This window comes from Cryptotermes secundus, unplaced genomic scaffold (assembly GCF_002891405.2).
Source record: "Cryptotermes secundus unplaced genomic scaffold, Csec_1.0 scaffold391, whole genome shotgun sequence".
NCBI lineage: Eukaryota > Metazoa > Arthropoda > Insecta > Blattodea > Kalotermitidae > Cryptotermes > Cryptotermes secundus.
The window spans coordinates 835,732-860,035 of record NW_019737394.1 but is presented as its reverse complement, the minus strand read 5'-3'; the positions used below and the strand labels follow the sequence as shown (position 1 = coordinate 860,035).

Here is a 24,304-nt window from a genome sequence, read left to right as displayed (position 1 = left end):
ACTTTACCCCATGTGACTTTTATTTATAAGGAACCATATAGCAGAACATTTACAGGTCAAACTGTCAAACAACTGAAATATAAAGGGGCATTTACTCTAGTTCCCATAAAGAACTTCACAGTTTGAATGTCAACTTTTTATGGAGGCACAAGAAATGTATTCAGAATGACAGAGTATCAGTATCAGCTGTAATATGGATACATTTTACTTCTAACGTGTACAGGCTGTTGGTTTTTTATCATACCGTGAGTTTGAATGCACACGGTGAGTTGACGTGAGTACCCATGACTTAACGTGAGCAGATAAATGATTGGCATCAGGCTCTTAGGTAATTTGAATTTTGTAATTTTGAATTCGAAATTTTAATGATGCTTAGGAGAGCCAGTTTTATGAAACTGTGGAAGGCTGGAAATCTCTATAAATTATTCTCATCTTTCATGTAATACAAATCTTCTACAGACCTTCATGCACCTTTGGTATATTAAACCAAATGCATTCTGTGTGAGATGAACTAAGGTCACAAACTTTATGCAGATGAACAGTGAAATTTTGCTGAATCTTGGTCATAGTTGCTGTAGAAAGGTGTTCAGTTCTTGCATGAATGGATATTCTTGATTCCTGGATTATTTGATCACTTTTCTGGAATATAACTCCTCAAAAGATAGTCAGAACAGGTTTAGGTCTAATGAAGTTAATGGCCATAATAATCTGTTCTTGTAGAACACAGGGTGTTAGTTTGATGGTGTACTCTTCATGATACAGGAGAAGGATGCTGAAGAATACCATTGCTGGTGTGAACAAACGTTTGGTATCATCTTGTTCAAACTAGACTTTATTCGTGGTAATGACCACTGCAGGAAATGGAAGAATTCATCCTTTAGCATACTCATATGGATATCAAAAGTGACAGTACCACTTGATTATACAATTCTCTTTGGGTTCAGCTGGTTAGCAACAGAAGGCCTTGGGTTTTCTGAGGGCCAGAATGTGGCATTCTGTTAATGTAACTATTCATATGGAAATAAGAATGGTGTCAGGAATGCAACATGTTGGCCTAGCCTTGCAAACCAGGACTCAATGGTGGTCCAGCTCTTCATGAAATCAAAAATATATCAGGTCATGTCCCAAGAAGCAACGAGTTAACCCTCTCTGGTCAAACGTCAATATATAATTGACATGGTGACTGTGCTACCATGGACAAATGTCCATTGATTGGACATTGATTGATTCCAAAGATTGGAAACTGCCAGTGTTACTACTGCCCACATGCTTGCGGTGGTTGTCTTGGTGGCAAAGAAACAGCGGGAAGCTTGACATTAGTATACTTCCAGTCTTCCAGTTTCTAAAATATTATGTTAATGTTTTTTTTTTCATTAATACTAATAATTTTTGCCATGTAAATTCATAACACAGATCTTTGGTTTCTGCATTTCGTGTTTATTACAAGAAGACATACCATACCATCAACATGGTATGTAACATTCTCTATGTTTTATTATACACTACATGTTTCAACCCTTGTTACTGGGTCATCTTCAAGTCACATGCTCAAAATCATCAGATTTTCTTTAATTTTCAATCCTACATTCTACTGAATTTGGCCCTTGTTTCTTATGTTCACATTTGGATATGTGATCAGTTTGTAAATCTGTGTGTTTGTATATAAGTTGTATTTTGTGTGGGTATGAAGTAATTTTTTCAGATGGTTATGTCTTTTGCATACATTAAAATATTCATTCTAAATAATGTAGAGATTCTCTGGTTTTCTGTAATCGTGTTATGTTGACTTGATGGCATTTCTTCTTCAGAGTCTTGTCACTGTATTCAGATGTAGCCTGTAACCTGAAATATAGTGCAACACTGGTGTAGTGTGTGCTAATTAACAGACAAGTAGCCAAATTTACCACACATCACAATGTGAATATTAGAACAAATATTGTATTATTACAGACAACACTACAACACCAACCAGACAGACACAATATACCACCAGTACAGATCATGTTACATTCAATCAAGTAAATCCCCAAAGAGTAAGGAAAATGTAATACAAATCCTCATAATACAAAGAAACATGTACATGCTATGCCAACATTACACTGTATTTTGTGTTACATGGACTACATCTGAGAACGGCCACCTGAGTCGGAACAAGAAATATAGTCTAGCCAACTTACCATGACTGCAGGAAACCACACACTTCCTGTGTATTATTTAGTACAGATATTTTAATTAAGCAACAATAATCTCATACATACACAGTACAATATGTATGCAATTTTTATTTTATTTAATTGATTTTTATTGCCTGCATACTTATATGTAAATCTACAATTTACATTCTGTTTAATTCATTTTTATTGTTTTCATAATTTAGTATGTTTATTTTTATTCATCAATGGATAGCTAGCCAAAGTGATGACACATCCAAATGTGAACACATGAATAAGGGCCAAAGTTCAGTAGAATTTAGGCATGAAAGTTCAATAAGTTGATGTTTTTGAGTATTGTACCATTGAAGATGCTCTAGAAATTAGGTTCAACACATGTAGTGAAAAATAAAATGTGTATCAAATGTGAATACTTGTGTTGATTGTAACATAATATTCTGTTGAAAAAAAAATATTTTGTTGTCATGGCTTGGCTTGTGTCCCATGCTAGTCGCTTTTAGTTCACCCTATGCAGAAAAGTTTGCTCTCCAGTGGTGTGTACTTTCACACAACCTAACAAAGAAGGTTCGTGCATGTTATGCCTGAAACACACTCATTTTTCCCATCATCTTAATGGTTTGGTTTATAAATCAGTTTTCATATACTCCATGTGTACTTCATTTCATTCATAGAAAACTCTTACAGAGTCTTATTCATAGATTTTATCTTATATTATCTGCTTCTGTAATTGTGACAAATAGTTTCGCCATTCAGTTTGTGGAGAAGGTATTAATATGATGTGACCACCGAAGTGTGAATTTATGTGATGCAGAAAGAAGGTTGATGATGGAGCAGTCTCTTTTTTTTTTAATATTCTTTAACAATTATTTCAAGAAAGTGAGAAAATTCACAGAAGACTTTGGTTAGTATGCAAAGCCATATGGGTAGAACTCAAGCTATTTCATCAAAGAAATGGAAATGGTTGAATGAATTTGAGCTTTTTGAAATGAGTACTGTCGTAGAAGGATAGGTTACAAGCTAAATATTAAATTTTAAGTAAATCATAAATTGAATATATACACACAGGCCTAGTGTTCACTACATCTAGTTGAATCTCAGTGCAATATGTATGCACTGTCATACCAAAGAACAGTGAAAACCTTACCAATGTATCTGTAAAATATATGTATGTGATTTCAAAAGTTTACTGCTTATTTGACTAATAAAATGATCCCATTGAAATCATACATGTTCACCATTATAAATACTTCACTTATGCTGTCTGTAAGTATAACTGGATCCTCAATTTGTAGGAGTCTGATTTTCTTACACAGGGATGAGGTAAGTTACGAGTAGAGGGATCGGGGAAGTCCCGTCCTGGGTATTGCATCAGAAACATCAATCATGACGAAATGTGGAGTCAAATATGCAACATATTCTAATACAGAAAAGAAAATTGTGTACACACGACCATGATTGAAAATTTGAACATAAAATTAAAAAATATATATGATAAACATTTTAAAAAGGAAATATGCATTATAAATAGAGATCTTTGCAAATATGATGCTTATTCAAAAAACAGGCAAAATATGCATTTATATGCACCATCAAACCATGTCCAAAATTTAAGAAATGAAGTAATTCATACATATATCCAAACATGCATACTTTCTGGTTGCAAGAAAGAAATATGCATTTGCATTAAAATCCGGTCCCTAGTAATTAGAATAATCAAGTGAAGTAGGATGTAATGGGCAGGGAATGTGACACAATTGAAGGGGAAGAGAAATGCATATAGGGTTTTGAAATCCAAAAAGAAAGAGAGCACTACGAGGACCAAGACATAGGTGGGTGGATAATATTAAAAAGCATCTTAGAGAGATAGGTTGGGGTTGTATGGACCGGATTGATCTGGCTCAGGATAGGGACCAGTGGATGGCTCATGTTAACACAGTAATACACCTTCGTATTCCATAAAATGTTGGGAAATTCTTGAGTATCTGCAAAACTGGCGTGGCTTCTCAAGAGGTGCTCGGCTACGTGCAGTTAGTTACGAAAGGATGTATAAAAGAGCAATTATGAAGAGAAGAAATGACAAATATATAAAATATGGCCAAATACCTGTCTGAAACTGTCGTGTCGTGTTTCTTCCAGTTGCGGGGGATAAACTTGCGTGGGAAAATGCTCAGAAGAATGAAACGAGAAAATACTTGTGCGGTAATAAATAGATTCATGCCTCAGCACAATCTTTTTGGAACTATTTTGATGGCATTGCTCGATGCTGCTTGTTGCATCCTCATTTTGCTTCCTCGTGTAAGTCTACGCAATATGATGATGATTATGATGGCGATAGCGTTGCGATTGTGTGAAAAGCGATCTCGAGATCTTGGCATGTTTATAGATTTTCAGAACCTCTGAATAGGAAAAGTTCTTTTAATGCTGTTGCCTATGTGAAGCGTTGCAGATATTTTATTCTTTTTTTTTCTATCATAGGATGGTGGCCAGTGACCAGTGGGTACCAAAGTACAGATTGGCGATTTTCACATAAACAACTCTAAGGTTTTTGTTAACTTTCAGTACCTTGTGGAGGTAATCTGGCTGAATGTATCTGAATTGGCTGTACTTTTACCAATAACGGTACGTCTAGGGGTAACGTTCCCGCCTCATGACTCAAGGTACGCGGGTTCAAACCCGGCGGAGGTCGTTGAATTTTTAATGGCGGAAAATTTCAAGGAACAAGTCCTCCGGGAGGGACTTTAAGCCGTGGGTCCTGTGTCGTAGATTTACGGCACGTAAAAGATCCTCATGTCTCTAGGAGGCCTCTGAGCAAAATTAGGCAAAGTCTCCCGCCCAAGTAGTTACCAATGCCTCCGATAGATGGGCCGACCTCGTTGGCTGAACGGGGCTGATAGCAAGCACCAGTACCAGTAGGGTATGGCGACTGGTAGAATATCAAAGGGGGACGTACAATAGACTATTAGTCACGGTGCATGGGGCAACCCACCCCCTCCAATAATAATAATAATAATAATAAAACGGTACGCCCTCTAGCGAGTCAAATGCTCCACGCTTAACTATAACATTTTAAATATTGTTGCATGTAGACCCGTTGCTAAACAACAATTAGATACAGCAACAAAGGGACTGTGTTTTATGCGCTATCCGATAAGCAACAATTGAACTGCCAAATTAGGAGCGGTAATTTATACGCGGTCCGTGGCGAGATGTTATAAGCTGCACAAATTGGGAGCTGCAGTCAGTCAGAAATAGGAGCTTGATGTGAGATGGCCGCCAGCCTGAGAGTTGGAGTGGAGTGAGTTGGTTGGTGAGTTGGTGAGTTAGTCAGATGACTGATGGTGCTCAGTTGCTGTTGAGCCGTTGCTGTGAGAAGCCGGTAACTGGACAGTTCGGGAACCAAGAGGAAAGGGAACGACCGGCGTTGGAAGCCGCTACCGAGCAGCGGCTAGAGAAAAGTGAGAAGATTTTATGTGTGCTGTAGTTGCAGTGAGATCGTGGTAGTTAGTAGTTAACGTTCTGTAAATGTTCTCTAAATCCGATTACCAATCCTAACCCCGTCTATAGTCACTCATAAACGTGACAGTTACTATAGAGGCAATGAACCCACATAGTAGCTTGTACGACAAAACACCCTAACAGTAACTGGATTCTAACAAGACAACCCACCCCCCCTCCGGGCTGGGGTTCAATCACAAATTATATCTTCCATCGATTCCCACAAATTCTTGTTTCTTCCCCCTCATCTTTTCTTCATAAACATTCCTATGAGTCTTAGTCATATTTCTCGCTTTACACCTCACTTTATCCCCCTTCTCTTGAGAGTGTCTTGTGATGTGAGATACACCTCTCACGTCGCCATTTTAAGAGCAGCACTTGCATTAAATCACCTGCTGGCTGCGGCATGGCTACTGCACTTCTTGAGGCTACTTGAGCCACAAGACACATCGGTACTTCAAAGTTCTCTTCTGCGGTCTCACTGCATCACAGACACAAAGCCTGCAGTCTGAATACCGGGTGATGCCCTGTCAGACAGGCACCCAGGGACCGACAAGGAAAATCATGCTGATACCGTCAAGATTTTTCCCACAGTTTTATTTAGCTCCAACAAAAGAATTTTTAGTTCCTCCACTTTACAGTCCTCAGTAATCATACATATTACTATTGTGAAGTTGTTGAAAGAGGCTACAAGACAGTTCGTGGGTTCATATCCAGAGCGAGGCATGGATATGTGTCTTGTCCTATTGTCCTTGCTGTGATTTTACCTTTCTTCCTATATCCCAGCTGCTTGGTGCAAGATATTCCTTGAAAATGTAATACTACTGAGCGAGTCAGGAAATGTTGTCTCTTTCCATACTCACTGTTTTTCGTAACGGCGCATTGGCTTCCAGTCAGGACGTATTGTCACTAAGCTGGGGTGGGGCAAGTGTGTTGGTCGGATAAGTGTTTGAACATGTTACACCTATTGCCACGAAAGCATGGTAGTGGTCGCCCTACCGACCAACAGGAGTGTGTGAATTCATGATGACAAGTGAAGTTAGACCGGCTGTGCTGTCTTTCATTTTTTGGAATTCCTCTTTGTCAAGTTGGCAGAGTTCCTACCTTCGCACCCTAGTTCATTCTAATCAAGTGAGTATAAGTTATTACGTTGTATGAATCTGTTAGTCTGTTTCTGCTGCACAACTCGCCCGTCCCTTAAGTTTTGCTACTAGGGAAGTGTATGAAGCAATTAAGATTTAATTAATCTTTATCATTATTATTGTTGTTCTTAGTTTTCTTATAATTACCTTATTGCTTATTGCTAGTGTTCTTGTTGTTATATCTTTGTGCGTAATTACTTAAGCACTACGCCGTGAAGACACATGGGGTGGAGGTACAGCTCCACCTTTCTTGGTCTCGGCACTAGATAGAGGTGAGTTGCCAGTTCAACCCCCCGTGCCATTTTACCTCCTCAAGGAAAGAGGCCCCCGTAGCCGTTGGGTAAGAGGTTAGATGGTTTCCAGAGTCGGTTGGAAGCTGTGGAGAAAATAAAAAACTTTCACTGCAGGGAATTGAAATCCGGGCCATCCAGCCTGTAGCCTGTCGCTATACCGGCTGAGCTATCCTTACTCCTATGAATAATAAATAATTTAATTTAGTTATAATCTAAACGAAAATCTGATATATCTTTTGAAAGGCTTTCAGCTGGGGACGGGGTACTCATCGGCAGCCCTATTACCTCCATCTGTGAGTCGATTGTCTAAAGAAAACGTGGGAGCCTCAATGTCTCACAACCCTGTTACAGGGATACCTTTACCTTATATATGTATCTATATATGTGTAAATAAATATATGTTGCAACGCTCTGCGGTAGATGGGTTCAATGTGACCATAATTTTTAGTACACCCATGTTCGGAAACGCTTTGTTTACGCGCTAGGGCGTCTGAACTGAGGAGGAGGACGCCCTTACCTCTTACCTCTGTGGCTTACTGGTGATATTTACTTACTTACACTGTGGTCGCGGTGCAAGGGCCAAGAAGGCCCACCCCTTATACATACTTACTTACTTACTTATTCATGGAGCTGAGCCCTTCTGGAGGAGCCATCAATTCAGCAGCTATTCAAGAATTTCCCAGCATTTTTTATGGAACCCGAAGGTTCATTACCGTGTTCACAAGAGCCCTCCACCGGTTCATATCCTGAGCCAGATCTATCCAATCCATACCATCCCATCTTATCTCTCTAAGATCCATTCTAATATTGTCCATCAAACTACGCCTTGGGCTTTCCAGTGGTCTCTTCTGGTTTTCCCACCATTATCCTATATGAATTCCTCATCTCCCCAATTCGTGCTACATGACCTGTCCACCTCATCCTCACTGGTGATATTTACCTCACATTTCTCCCAAAGACCTTACCCGAACTTCTGGAAGTGGTGTCTTTGGAAGTCCGTCGTGAAATATGGTTCCAACATGATGGCGCCCCGGTACACTGCACTAATGTTGTCTATGAGTTTTTGGATGTNACCTACGCCTTGGTCTTCCCAGTGGTCTCTTCTGGTTTTCCCACCATTATCCTATATGAATTCCTCATCTCCCCAATTCGTGCTACATGACCTGTCCACCTCATCCTCACTGGTGATATTTACCTCACATTTCTCCCAAAGACCTTACCCGAACTTCTGGAAGTGGTGTCTTTGGAAGTCCGTCGTGAAATATGGTTCCAACATGATGGCGCCCCGGTACACTGCACTAATGTTGTCTGCGAGTTTTTGGATGAAAATTTTGGCAACAGAGGGATTGGACGTGGAGGCGCAATAATCTGGCCTCCTTGTAACCCTGGCTTACCTCCATTGGAACTATTTCTCTGGGGGTACATGCAAAGCCTGGTGTACGAGACTCCAGTGGAGACATCACATGATCTTGTGGCAAGAATTGCAGTAGCAGCTGTAACCATCCGGGAAGTGCCCGGAATATTTCATAGTTCAGCATAACATAGCCAGGCGGTGCAGAACATGCAACGAAGTTGGCAGCAGCCATTTTGAACAACTTTTATAATGTGAAACAAAGATAACATCCCCTAAAACTTATGCATCCTATCGAAAAATTTGTTGCTCTTAGTGCCAAAAGGAAGCGTTTCCGGACATGGCTGTTTTAAAAAAAATATGATCAGATTGAACCCATCACGTTTCTGCATTCCAGGTCATAGATTTGGCTGATCCGTCTGGAAAGATCAAGGAGCAAAAGTGTTCTCATTTCTTTTCACGGAAATTAAATTCTTCTTCTTCTTCTCCCTTGACGGATTAGGTTGCCACGTTAGTTCCCATTTCGAATTAATTAAATTTGAAATTTTATTCTTATAGACTACTTGGTAGGGCTCCCTTGATGGGAGATCAGTCCGTTGCAAGGCCACTACCTACACAGGGCAGCACAAACACAGAATAAACAGACATACAACCATGTCCCGAGTGAGATTTGAACCCACGGTCCAACTGTTTTAGCGGAAGAAGACATTTTATGAGTTAGATTGCGCGGCCACTGTGTTAGGCGGGAATTAAATTTCATGCTCAGAAATAGAAAATATTATTTTTATACACGTTTCGAGAAGTTTTCATGACCCCTTTTCTTTTTACCATAAACTTGTTAAAATATCCATTTTGTCTGACAGACTTCGTGGACTTGAACTATCGTTGGAAATTTAAAATCTAAATTTTAGAAATTTGGGAAAGTATATATTCCACTCAAATATAGAAAACTATATTTATTACAATTTGAAATGAATGTAAATTAAAAAAAATATAATNTAAATTTAAAACAAATATAATATTATTGAAACACATTAAAATGAATTTTAAGCTCTTCAGAAAAATTTGTTCCGGAACATTTTTCTTTCATTAGCCAGTGTGCTGAAATGTTATCCTTGGCTCCTCTTTCAAACTCCTTTGTTCAAAATGTTACAAAACTGCTGTAGCCATCAGAATCAGACGGACTAGATTGTCTGCCGAGTTTTGCTGTACAGACTGGTACTGAATTTCTGTACCTGTTCTCAAGTTTACTTTTAATCTTGGTTTATGTCAAATTACTTCTCCTGGTTTATGGAAGTAAGCAGCAGTTGTTCCTGTCTTTTAAAAAGAATGCAATATTCTGTTAGCAATTATAGACATATAGCTAATTATAAAAATTATGCTAAGGTTTTCTAATTCACCATACATGACCACATTTCACACTTATTTCAATCCATGCCTAATTTCTCTCAAAATACTATAACCAAATCGACATCTGCTGTTACCATCCATGATTTTGTTACCCCACCTAGTTTTCTCGCAAAATCCTGACATGAAGGTAGATAACAGATGTTTTGAAAATGTGGCACAGTTTAGATATTTGGGAACGCCTATAACAAATCTAACCTGATTCAGTAGGAAATTAAGAGGAGATTGAACTCGGGTAATGCTTGCTATTATTCTGTCCAGAAACTTTTGTTTTCTTGTCTGCTGTCCAAAAACATAAAAATTAGAATACACAAAACTATAATTTTGCCTGTCGTTCTGTATGGGTGTGAAACTTGGTCTCTGACATTAAAGGAGGAACATAGACCCAGGGTGTTTGAGAACAGGGTGTTGAGAAAAATATTTGCACCGTAGAGGAATGAAGTTACAGGAGGTTGGAGAAAACTGCATAATGTGGAGCTTCATAACTTGTACTCTTCTCCAAGTATAATTTTTTTTTTCCTTGGCACTACAGCCCCAGCGGGCCTAGGCCTACCTCCATGAACTTCTCCGTTCACTTCGGTTTTTCTAGATCTTACACATTCCGTAGGACTCCTTGGGCGGGTGATCAACTCGTCGCAAGGCCTCTACCTGTACACAAACACAGAAAAACGCACACACACAAACTAAACATCCATGCCCTGAGTGGGATTCGAACCCACGATCCCGGTTTCCAAGCGAGCGAAGACAGTACATGGTAAGTGTAATTACAATGATCAAGTCAAGAAGGATGAGATGGGCAGGGAATGTAACACGAATGGGGGAGAAGAGGAATGTCTATAGGATATTGGTGGGAAAGCCAGAAGGAAAAAGACCTCCTTGAAGTCCAAGGCATAGGTGTGTGGACAATATTAAAACGGATCTTAGATAGGATGTGATGATATTGGTTGGATTAATCTGGCTCAGGATATGGACCGGTGGAAAATTCTTGTGAACACGGTAATGAACCTTCGGGTTCCATAAAATGCTGGAAGCTCTTGCGTAGCTGCACAATTGGCGGCTTCTCAAGAAGGGCTCAGCTCTATGAGTGAATGAGTGAGTGAGTCTAGTTTTCTCACAACGTCAAAGTGATTCTATTTATATTGATTTCAGCATTGCTTTTGACATCATTCCACACGCACTGGCTCTCCTGAAGTTTAATAATAATGAATATCTCCGGATACTTAAACTTATTTTGCTGTTAATTAATAGACAGCCTTATTTACGAATAGTACTATCTTCTTTGACATGATTCCGTGTAGTCGGGTAGACGTTTAATGTCATTTCCAGAGGAACATACTATGTTTATCTCCAGCCCAAGCAAGAAACAAATATTAAGTGTAGCTTTTCTGTTTGACTCTGAAGAAGGAGGCAATGCGTTCTTTTGAAACGTTGTTGAACTTCTACCAGAATACACGACGTAACGCCTCAGAATATAGTATTTCTTTTTCTTTATTTGTCTCTGTTTTTCGTCCTCCTGTCAAATTAAACGTTATAAACCTATGATACTGATACAGTGTCGTTTAACAACCTAAGGATCACGACTTTATGCTAACAATATAGTTCAATAACTTAAACTGTGTTTGAATATACATTTCCTTACAACACTGTGTTCACTGTGGTGTGTGTTGGTGGCATTTGATACGGGACGGTAAAATAGGACGCGTGTTGATATTTCGCTTCGACGCAGTTAGCACAGCGTTTGCCTTGGTGCGCACCCAGTCTTACACGCTGACTCCTTGCCTTGCGTGCTCGCTCCTCTGGATAGCGCAGTCTGGCGTGGGCCTTCGTTCGGTGAGAGAGTGCAGCTGCGCGTGGGAAAACACTGCATCGCCTCGCGATACACTTGCTTTCTTGCACTGCGTTAAACCCTTGACACCACGTGGTATTTCTATGCATAGTAAGCCGATAAGCGATAAAATTTAACATAATCTATTATAGTTACATTTATCTTGTTTATTTTTGCCAGAATTAACTTTCTTCCGGATGTTTTTGTTGAACGCGTAAAAGTCTCTGAACAATTCGATCTGTTAGACATTCAGTACGACACCGTGAGTAGGAGGTTGCGAGATAAAACAAACCTGTCTCTGTTAAAAACTCACAGCGTCGGTTCTTTTCTTTTGGCGCAATACTTTTGCTACATATTAGCTCGTGTTTTGTCAACATTCACGATGCAGCTAAATGGGGCAATTCGGAAGTCCGTCCTTTCATTGCTAGTTGTCACTTCTTGCTGGTAGTCACAGTAAGAGTCGTGAAAATGTGAAGATTTCTGGTAACGGGAATAATTCTGGACAAAGGTGAGTGTTAACTCCTTCTACTGGTGTTATAATCGTGTAACGGCAGTTCTTCCCGTTGTTGTATTTCTCTGTAACAACGTGTCTGTATCGTCTTTACCAATTTCATGACGTCATGCAAGTTTCTTGTATTTCCTTGGCCGGTGAATAACTGTCTATCTCCACATTATTATTCGCCATCTTGTAGTTCCTTAAACACGCTACTGATAGCTACAACGGGTAATGTAATTGCTGGCAGTAACGCATAAGGTAAAACCGTACCATAGCTCAAGCGGTTAGTCGCTGGCTTACCACTGCGGTGGCTCGGGTTCGATCCCGAGTCTGGTCAAGTTGGATTTGTGGTGGACAAAGTGGCGCTGGGGTGGGTTTTCTCCGAGTATTTAGGTTTCCCCTACCAATCTTCATTCCACCAAATTCTCCATCATAATCACCCGGGGCAGTCTACAATAGGCCAATCAGTGGCCGCCGTCCCGAGTGGACCCAGTTTGACTTCACCCCCCACTAAGCTAATTTTTTAACGTATAAGTTAAAGGTAAAGTTGACCCTGTGCTCAACTAACTAAGCACTACGCCATGAAGGCGCAGATCCACATTTTCTTGACATGGGGACTAGACGGAGGTGAGTGCTCAGCTTCACGCCCCCGGCCGCTTTACCACTGGGAAAGACCCCCCGTTCACCATTGTATAGGATGTTGGGTGAACTCCAGAGCCGGTCTGGACAATGTGGAGATGATAAAGCTCTTAGCCCTACCGGGACTCGAACTCCGACCCCTCGGTCTTCCAGCCCCTAGCGAGTCGGTATACAGACTACGTCATCCCGGCTCAACGTATACAAAGACATCACGTTATAAATATATCAGCTTCTTTAACAGAAACATCATATCTTGTACGTCTTTTAAATTTAACCTTTCAGTCTAATTGTAGTTTATTTAAGGCCCGCTTTATTTGCAAATGTAACCTAATCATTAACACACTCCATCTACATAGGACGAAGCGCGTAGCAAGTATTAGCAGCCGGTCACGGTAGATGAGCGGTCTAAGGCATGCACTGTCTTCGCTCGCTTGGAAACCGGGATCGTGGGTTCGAATCCCCCTCAGGGCATGGATGTTCAGTTTGTGTGTGTGCGTTTTTCTCTGTTTGTATACAAGTAGAGGCCTTGCGACGAGCTGATCACCCGCCCAAGGAGTCCTACCGAATGTGTAAGATCTAGAAAAACCGATGTGAACAGAGAAGTTCATGGAGGTAGGCCTAGGCCCACTGGGGCTGTAGTGCCAAGGAAAAAAAAAGTATTAGCGACTTAGACCGTTAGATCATCACTCGATAATTACTAGATCCCGGAAATTTGAACATACTTACATAGGCCCTTTTTTATTTCATCATTTTGATAATGCAAGGTGTAATATGCCCTGATTATTATAGTAGAATGCCAATCAGAGTGACCGCGCGGTCTAAGGCATGAACCCTCTTCGCCCGCTCGAGCACTGGGGTCGTATGCTCGAATTCCACGCAAGGCATGGATGTCTGTGTATATTTGATTAATTCGTTACTGGTCGGTCACACAGGTAAAACATGGTCGGATTTACTTAGTATGTTTTGTGGAAGGTTGCGTGTGCTGTGTATATATTATGTGTTCTAACAATAAGCGTGGCAATAGTCCTTCAAAATCTAAAGTGAACTTGCCCCATTCAGCTCGTTGCTTGTGACTAGGGAACAGCAGTACAATCTAACAGCACGGAGCAAGGCAGGTGGCGGGTATGCTATGTGACGGGGTTATACACGCATCACCAGTTATGGCTATATGCGTTTCGGCAAAAAGGAAATTAAATCCGTTATCAAATTCAAGAAAACGGCCTTGTTAAAAATTTTTCAAGTTGTTTGATAATTTATAAAATTGTCACAAGAGTCAAAGGCAAATATATCATGATAAAAAGCTGTAATAAAAATTAAAAAAGAGGTAAAGATATCCGGTAAAGAAGCCGTGANCAGTGGAGGCCCATAGGGTTGTGAGACGTCGGGGCTCCCATATTTTCTAGAAATTCGGTTCACAGATGGCGGTGAAGTTGTCAGCCTTACATGCCAGCCACCCTTTANATATGGTTCTGAGACGTCGAGGCTCCCACATTTTCTAAACAATCGGTTCACATATGGCGGTAAGGTTGTCAGCCTTACATGCCAGCCGCCCTTTAAACCCAGGAAGACTCCTGATACTCATTTCTGTTAGAGGCTGAGTCGAACCCCAGGACCATAATGCGGCTAGAAGGATTGGGTCAATTGAAGAATCAAATGACTTCATCAGGATTCGAACTCTCGACCTGCCGGCTTGTACCATAGTGCCTCAACCAACTACACTACTGCGTGCCCCAACAAGTACGTGTAGTAATAAAACATATTGTATGTAGACAAGTGAGGTATTAAAACGTCGATGTAGGTAATTAGTGTTAATGTCCATTGAGATTTCAGCGGGAACTCTCATCATGTGCTATATAAGCTTCCCTACTGTCAACTTCCCCTGCTTTCTCCCGTATTCCTTTCCAGTCACAAATGTTATCGATTGATACGTCGAGGCCCATGTCAAATGTCATCTGACACCTATAAAATGCACAAATAAGAAATTTTATACCGTCTTTGGTGATAGCGTAGCTGGTTGAGGCACTGTGCTACAAACCCGTAGGTCGTGGGTTCGAATCCAGATGAGGTATGGCCCTGGGGTCGACTCAGCCTCTGACAGAAATGAGTACCAGGAATATTCTTGGGGGGTAAATGGCGGCCGGCGCATAAGGCTGACAACCTTACCGCCATCTATGAGCCAATTGTCTAGAAAATGTGGGAACCTCAACATCTCACAACCCTATAGGCCTCCACGGCCTGTTACAAGGATAGCTTTACTTTAGTCTTTTTACTTTTGCTTTGTGATATAATATACAACAATTCACATATCCAAATCAAAATACGTATTATAAATACTCGCAGAACAGGAGCGATGCACTGAAAGGAAAGACTGCTGGCTCGTTCGTTACATACTCGTACTACTGTACATAACGGGATTTATGCAGCGTGTTAACACTCAAGATTTCGATTTTACAGTAGCCTGAAATTGCGTGATGACAATGATAAAACTGACTGACTGACCGACTGACCGACCGGCTGACTGGCTGACAGCTAAATTTCTACTGGCCCTCGCCATCGCAGTGATTCTTAGTTCCTAGTTCTGCGGGGCTCATGACCATATTGTAGTCCCTGAACAGTGAGAGAGCTCAAGCTTACAGAAATTTCTTATACGGTCACGTGTATGAGTGTGATTACAGACGGGGTTTGGATTGGTAATCGGATTTATTGAACTTTTACAACTTGTAGCTACAAGTTAATGATTATGCTTTCACTGTTCTACACACTTCACAAATCACCATAGGACATTCTAACTCTTCTCAGCCTGTTACAGTCTTCACTAGTCGTTGCTTGGTGACGTCTTCAACGGCGGACGTTCACCTTCCTCTGGGTTTCCGTACTGTCCATGTCCTCAGCTATCAGTTTCTCACAGAAATTAAACCCCAGTGGTTATCTACCTCTCACTCACTAACCAACTGACTCAATTCAGCTAACTCTCTCTGCTAACTAACTACAGCTTCTAATTCGTCCTGCTTATAACATCTCGACACAAGCCGCACAGAAAACGCCGTTTCTCTGTTGCAGTGCAGTTGTTGCAGTGGAAACATGCTAATGTTTGCGGTCGTTGCCTAGCAACGGTTCTACATGCCACATTACATTTATAAAAGAAACGTGTCAAACAGGAGCGTAGAGGAGATTCAATCAAGCAGTCGTTTCTCCATCTATCCCTATATCAGGAAGGAATGAAATATATTTGGCTACCAGCTACATGGAGCAGAATTATTCATGAGAAGCTAGTAGTCGCTCAGTCGGTCACGAATTTCCCCTATCCTTAGGTAAATTCAGAACGAGTTAATTTCTGAAAACAGTCATTTTAATAATAATCACATTCATTTGTTAGTAAAGGCATAATCTCCAGTCTCTAGTGAAGGATGTCGCTGCGGTTTTCGCGTGTTATGTCCAGTTTCCTGATGACCCACTTTTCGGTAGAAGATAACTTAGACCGAGATGCTGTAAGCGGTTATTGTAAGGCGTGTATCTCGGAGGGAGCCTATGTTTCGGGGTGCATACTGACTCCATCGTCATGATCGAAGTGTGTGCTTGCCGTCTACTTCTGCAGAATTCTTTCTAGGTTTTTCGACCCCCAATTATGACCATACTGTTACACTATCAGTTCTGACATGTCTTGTTTTACCTGCATACACAAATGTGGGCCGTGACTGATTGTAATGTGTTGCAACCGCGAACTTCGAATATGTTGCTTCGAAGCACAGTGAAATATTATAGGACGATCAGACAAATCGATACGGTAAAAATGAAGAGGCTAGATAGTAAAGAATTCTGCATTGGTGTTAGGGAAGTATTCGGTTCGAGTCTTTGTTCAGATAGCGCTCATCCCGAGTCAAGTTTGTCCTACATTTCATTCGAAGTGTAAGATTAATAAAGGGTTAATCCAAAGGGGAAGCACAATAGATCATTGAAGGTCACAGTGCTAGGTCAAATTTTATGGCTCACCCCTCATATTCATAGTCCCTTCAGGAGAATGCATGTATAGTTCCATCTCTTCTTGTTCTCGACACTAGTCATAATCCGGCAGACACGATTTTATACAGTGTGACTATAGCCGGATTTATTGGACCTTCTGCTATAGCGCGTCACCACAATTCACAGTTCACTATTACACACACACACACACACACACACACATACACACTAGTGCCCAATCACACTTTTACTGCCGTTGCTTTGTTGCGGCTTTCAGTGGCGGACGTTCCCCTTCCCGTGGACTCCCGAAGTGTCCCCGGCCGCAGCCACAGGCTTCCAACAGCAACAGCTCACAGTGACTGAACCCCAGTAGTTCTTTAACCGACTCAGTCACATACAAACTGACGACCTTCTCGCTTGTCTTGCTTATAACATCTCGGTACAGAAAACACCGTTTCTCTGTTGCAATGCAATTGTCGTGGAAACGTGTTTCTTTGCGCAGCTGTTACCTAGCAACGGCTGTTGTACAGTCGCGTATTTTGCGATCGTTGCCTACCACCCGGTCTAAATGCCATATTATGAATTTTCATCTTCATAAGATTTGAAATCAGCCAGACGTGTTTAATGACTTTTTCCTTCAAATAATTTTGCCCAGTTCGATCGCCAGGTGGAGAGCATCTAGAGTCGGTTCAGAGTGTCTGTGCAAGTGTCCAGCTGTTGCTTAGCAAGTGGCCACTGTTCATAGTTTCTGCAGCAGACTGCTGCCATTTTAGTCTTTCATCTGTGATATTACCGCGCGTCCACCTTAGGAATTGTGGCAGGCCGAGAGGTGCACATAACTTCCGTAGACTCTCTTTTGCAAGTTTATTCTCACTGATCCTCTTGTCCTGTCCTCTCTGTCTCTTAACTGTACGCTGTTCATCGATTATGTTTCCGACGTTCGATTATTTATATTATCGCGTGATTGAATGTGACTGTAGACGGGGTTTGGGTTCATGACGGCATTTTTTGAATATTTACAGAACGTAACTACAAATAACTGCCACAGTCTCACGTAGTTAGACACTCCAAAGATCACTGTAACCTCAGCACACGGCCGCGCCACAGCTCAAGCGGTTAGTCGCTGGCTTCCCACCGCGGCGGCCCGGGTTCGATCCCGGGTCTGGTCAAATGGGATTTGTGGTGGACAAAGTGGCTCTAGGACAGGTTTTCTCCTCCGAGTACTTCGGTTTCCCCTGCCAATCTTCATTCCACCAATTGCTCCACAATCACCCTCACCTATCATCTGGGGCTGGTACAATAGGCCAGAAGTGGCCGCAGTACAAGGGACTTAGTCCCACCCCACTAGCAATAAAAAACCTCAGCGCACATAACGTCTTCTCAGTCTTCCCTAGCCGTTGCTCGGTAGCGGTTTCGACGGCCGACGTTTCACTTCCTCTGGGTTCCAGAATTGTTCCCAGCCACAGCTACCAGCTTTTAATAGCAATAGCAGCAGTCCTCTAACTCACTCACCAACCAACTCTTCACTGCCTGACTAACTCAACTCAACTATTATTCCACTCACTAACTACACTGACTGTCCATCTCGGCACGGACCACACACACACAAAAAGACACCGTTCTTTATTGCTGTTCCTTTGTTGCCGTGGAAACATGCTTGTTGGTGGAGACGTTACTTAGCAACGGCTGTTGTATAGCTTCTTCTCTAGTGGCAGTTGCCTAGAAAGGGGTCTACATGCCACAATATCTTTGCTTCTTGTGTGGCCTCACTGATTCCAGCTGATCTACCCAGGAATCGCATTTGGTTTTCCGCATTCGTCTTCTTAACCTATTTATCATAATCATCATTATCATCAGCTATAGACTTCCTTAGAAGATTCTGTCAGATTTGTTTTGAATTAGATCATCCGTTTTTCACTTCTTCGTATTTCGCAACAATATTTTTTTTTTTACAGAGCAATGTCATCAGCCTTGGGACCAACCCCCACCTGGAGTACCAGGTCTGTGTATTTACTTGTATGTCTCACAGTTATACCCACAGGCACCAGGGATACGGTGGAGATATTCGACACCGCCTTCACAAGGGCGCTTGATCCTAGTTTCTCCTACCGTGTCTAGGCCTGACGGGAATTTGTCATTTGTTTCATAACATTGCTTGTGATATTATCAGGATTTTGTTGACTATAGATGCGGTTAGGATTGGTAATCGGGATTATTAAACTCTTTCAACTCGTAACTACACCTAAGGCTTATGCTCACACTGTTCTAAAATAAATGATACAAACTCCGTCTCAAGTGCAAACAATATATTTTGTGTCTTTGATCTTGCTCCTTACACTATATGTTTCGGCCTCAGACGCCATCATCAGGTGTATAACACTCACGTCGCTGTCACACTGCACCCAGTTCAAAATTTAACATCTAAAACACTCTCCCTGTCATTATCAACTTCTACTTCGTTGATAGCTGTCCACCCGTAGATTACTTCACACACGTTAATTTGACTTTATTGTAATAGCACCATAATAAAATCTTTAGTTCTAATTTTAAACCTTTAAATTTTTGTCCAAATTTTAAAATTTTAAATTTGTTAGGGTTATTCGCCCTGTGTTTGAAGTGCTGCAGCGGCTAGTTCTTGTTTCCACACTGTATAGGTGTTATCTGTAATATACAAATATATTTGTATTACCATCTTATGTATTTGGTGTTTTCTTATGTATGTATATTGTTATTTGTACTTACCCTGTGTAAGTGCTATTACAATAAAGTCAAATTAACGTGTGTGAAGTAATCTACGGGTGGACAGCTATCAACGAAGTAGAAGTTGATAATGACAGGGAGAGTGTTTTAGATGTTAAATTTTGAACTGGGTGCAGTGTGACAGCGACGTGAGTGCTATACACCTCATGATGGCCGTCTGAGGCCGAAACATGTAGTGTAGGGAGCAAGATCAAAGACACAAAATATATTGCTTGCACTTGAGACGGAGTTTGTATCATTTATCGTATGGAGTGCAACAGGATGCTTAAATATAATACTGTTCTAAAAACTTCACGAATTACTATAGGACACACTAAGTCTTCTCAGTCGGTTACAGTCTTCACTAGTCGTTGCTTGGTAGCGGCTTCAGCGGCGGCCGTTCTCCTTCCTCCGAGTTCACGATCTGTCCTCGCCCCCGGTTACCAGGTTCACACAACAACAATTCACAACTGAACCCCAGCGTCTATCTAACTGCTCCTCCTAACCTCTCCTGCTTATAAGATTATCGGCAAGGAAAGAGAAAACACGCTTTCTCTCTTGCTGTTTACGGGTCTCTGCCTAGTAATGGCCATTATATAGTTGCTTATTTCGCGGTCATTGCCTAGCAACGGGTCTATATGCCACATTGTATTGTATTAATGCTTTGTTACCAGTCTCAAATGTCTCCCTCGTTATCTGTGTTTACCGCTTGCTCTGCCAATCCGGAATATAGGCCTATTCACTGTCCTGATAAGGTATCTGTCACGACAGTCAGGAATGTGCCCGTTGCCTAGTTATGGAACCTTCAGCTCCAGTGTCGAATATGTTCGCTTCTGGTTCTTTCTTCTAGTGGCAGATTCAAAGATATAGGAATTAAGGTTCTGAAAGAATTGGTTACGTAATTTCTGTCCTATGGAATACAATATTTGCCAGCCCGTAGAAAGGAAACCGACTTTTCGGAGGGACATGCCTCCATTCTCAGGGTTTGAAAGTAAGCTAAGAAAGATATCAAAAGGCCACACCATAGCTCAAGCGGTTAGTCGATGGCTTCCCACCACGGCGGCCCGGGTTCGATCCCGGGTCTTGTCAAGTGGGATTTGTGGTGGACAAAGTGGCGCTGGGGCAGGTTTTCTCCGAGTACTTCGGTTTTCCTTGCCAACTTTCATTCCACCAATTGCTCCACAATCACCCTCACCTAATATCTGGGGCTGGTAAAACAGACCAGAAGTGGCCGCAGTACAAGGGACTTAGTTTCACACCACTAGCAATAAAAAAAAATATCCAAACAGAGCAAGGAGCAAGCGTTGCCTGTGACATGTTCTTCCAAAACGTCGATTGATTTTTAACGTACTTCACGGTGTTACATGCCAGAAGACAAAACTCTTCAAATTGAAATATCGTTATTTAAAAGAGAGATTTCCCCTCTGAAAACTGATCGTTCGGAACCGAACACTTACGTTGCTGATGTTTATCTTTTCAATGTCTGAAAGCTTTGGCACAAAACAGTTAATTGCGAAAAAGATTTTTCTATACCTCAATCCGTTTAGTTCGGGCAATAATTTAAATTAATAGAATAATCCGTAATAGTCAGGGAAGCTATTCGTTGTACCGGTTTATCCGCAGGATAAAATTACTTAATCCTAAAGCTGAGGTTAAAAATGTATGGATTTTTACCTCTATTTCCTTCATGACCTTCACCGCGTGACTCTGTATGACAGTTGCAGCTCTACCTTTGGTCTGTCAAATTAATGCAATGATGCATACGAAATAAATGCAGACAGTTCAACAACTGCCACAGCAGGCTAAGTGCCATGAAGACATACGCATTTATAACACGAAACGGACACTGTGCCAAGAAATGTTGTCGCCCGCTCCTTACGCGAAGTGAGTGATTAGGCAGGGCGCGCGTGGGGTATATTAATATCCCCTGAAATGTTAAAATTAAGCCCTGACTCGCCGCCAGGTACGCGCCCCTCCTTATCGACTTGTCACTTCCGCCTCGGGATGTAGGCCTGTCGGCCGGATGTCATTGCTACCGTATATGACGGCTGTTTGTCCCCCCATCCCCCGAGCAATGCAATTCCACTCCTCTGTTGCCTTAATTAAATTCATGTGGTACTCTGTGTTTTCACAAACCGGGATCTCTCAGTCGTATAGTGATAATACTCGTACATTCGCTGCAGCTGAAAGGAACATCGCTATGTAGTTCAGTAACACGGAGTCATGGTGATATATGACGCACTATGCTACAAGCCGGAAGATAGCGGGTTCGATTCCCAATGAGGTCATTAGATTTTTTCAATTGACTTAATCCTTCCAGCCGCATTATGACCCTGAGGTCGACTTAGCCTCTAACAGAAATGAGTACCAGGAATCTTCCGGGGGGTAAAGAGCGGCAGGCGCGTAAGTCTGACAACCTTACCGTCATCTGTGAGCCGATTGTTTAGAAAATGTGGGAGCCTCGACGTCTCAGAACCATATGGGCCTCCACATCCTGTTACAGGGATAGTTTTACCTTTTTTTATACCATGGTAATGTAACTATTAGGCCTGTGTTTGGCAAGAAGGAAATTTAACTGTGGACAGAGAATCATGTCTGGATAACCATTTCGTTTCGCGAGGTGGAGATGTCATTATCTAAGTCAGTAATGCATACACATGACACAACAGCCATTACATTTGGAGAAAAGAATTCAGTAAGGCGAATTGTGATGTTACAGTCATTATTACGTGGTAGAGATGCCGCCCGATCACAGTGGCCACTCGTTCTAAGGCACGACCCGACTTTCCTCGTTTCAACGCTGGGATCGTGGGTTCGAATCGCACTAGAGGCATGGACGCCTGTGTGCTTTTATTCTATGTTTGTATTGTCATGTGTAAGTGGCGGCCTTGCGTCAAGCTGATCCCCCGTTCAGGGAATCCTACCGATTGTCTCTAAGATTAAGAAACTGAAGTGAAACAAAGCGTTTCACGGATGCCCTATGCTCCAAGTGGGAGCAACAGAGATAGATAGATAGATAGATAGATAGATAGATATTTAAAACAAAATAGACACTATCGTATCAACATTTGTTTTTATTGACGCAACATTTTTCGAACCTTATACTGGGTCATCATCATGAGTACAGTGATACCTGACTCAGTTGTTGAATTGTTTATGACACACACCAGGATGAATACTATTAAGAATATAGACAGAGGCAGACAGACAGACAGACAGAGGAGGTGTCAGTAATGCCAGGTCATATCGGTGTGACGTATCGTATTTGGAGGAAATTACATTAATAATTCAGTAGGACCAAATAATCTTGGGTTCATAATATATATAATTGAATAAAATCCAATCAGAGTTACGTAACCACTTCATAGGATGATCTGCTTTCCTTCCGCTGGTGAGAACGTCACGGCATGGTGTAGACTTCGTGGGACCTTGTTCAAACGCCTTCAATACGCTTTTGGGTACCTCTGCTTTACATTTGTCGTCACTGATTTACGTCCACGAGGAAAACTGCTTATGTTTCAAGTGCTTTCCTCGTCCTAAACATTTAGGGACTTTGGATCAAGTAGCCATGTTGTTGCCCCCCCCCTCCCCCCAGAAGTTCGCACGGCTACAGTGTTGGTATTAATTACAGAAGGACATTTGGAAGTCATGAAAATCCATCACAACAATGGCTTCACGTTTGCGTAGAGTTTTATTACAGATGTGATACAAGCGTGTTCCACACACACACACATTCGTGTATATATACATATGTCTGTGTGTGTGTGTGTGTGACATGGCCAATTGGAGAACCTGCCGGGCTGTGTGGATAGAAAGAAATACACTTTAGCCCGTAACTGCGGCCACCATTACAAGATTATAAAAATTTCTACTAATTTTAAATATTTTGTTATTTTAATTTGATCACGCGGTAGCGTAGTTGGTTGAGGCACTATGCTACAAGCCGGAAGCTCGCGGATTCGAGTCCTTTGAGGTGTATTTTTTTCAATTGACCTTATTCTTCCAGCCGCACTGTGGTCCTGGGGTCGACTCAGCCTCTAACAGAAATGAGTACCAGGAATCTTCCTGGGGTGTAAATGGCGGACGACGCGTAAGGCTGTCAACCTTACCGCCATCTGTGAGCCGATTGTCTAGAAAAAATATGGGAGCCTCGAGGTCTCACAACCCTATGGGCCCCCATGCCCTGTTACAGGGATATCTTTACCTTACCTTTTTATTATTTTAATTAGGAGCCGTTTAGCTCAGTCGGTATAGTGACGGACTACGGACTGGATGGCCGGAATTCGATTCCCGGCAAAGTGAAGAGGTTTTCTCTAGTCCACACAGTCCAAACCGTCTTTGAGGCCCATCCAACATCCAATCCAGGGGTCAAAGGAAATTCTTTCTCCGGCTACAATACGGGTGATGCGTGAAGCTGATCACTGACTCCCATCTAGTGCTGAGATCAGGAATACTGGGGCTGTACCTCCACTCCCCCATACATCTTCATAGTGTGGTGCTCAGTTGTTTGCTTAAATAAGCACAGAGACATTTTTACATTTGTTTTCACTGTTTTTATCGTATGTTATAAAACAGGCATTCTAGGACCCGTCCATAAAGGCAACCGTTTCTAGTCAAAATTAAGACGTAAATTCCCTTATACATTCACAAAAAAAGAGATAAAAATCTGATGATGGCAGACATTCTTTTTTAATTCGCTTAGTCGGCGGTTTAGTGAGGGGGGGGTTGGATTCAGTCCAGAACATTTTGTCTTCTCGTTTGTTGTCCAAAAACATAAAAATTAGAA

At 41.6% G+C, this 24,304-nt stretch overlaps 1 protein-coding gene across 2 annotated transcripts in view; it reads left to right on the top strand.

The window, feature by feature from the left end:
- Window positions 1–11,679: 11,679 nt before the first annotated feature.
- LOC111870337 (receptor-type guanylate cyclase Gyc76C) overlaps window positions 11,680–24,304 on the top strand; it is a 240,603-nt gene continuing 227,978 nt past the window's right edge. For both annotated transcript variants that reach the window (XM_033753787.1, XM_033753784.1), the window contains exon 1: window positions 11,680–12,192. The gene's annotated coding sequence lies outside the window, so the exon portion shown is untranslated. The remainder of the gene's footprint in view (window positions 12,193–24,304) is intronic.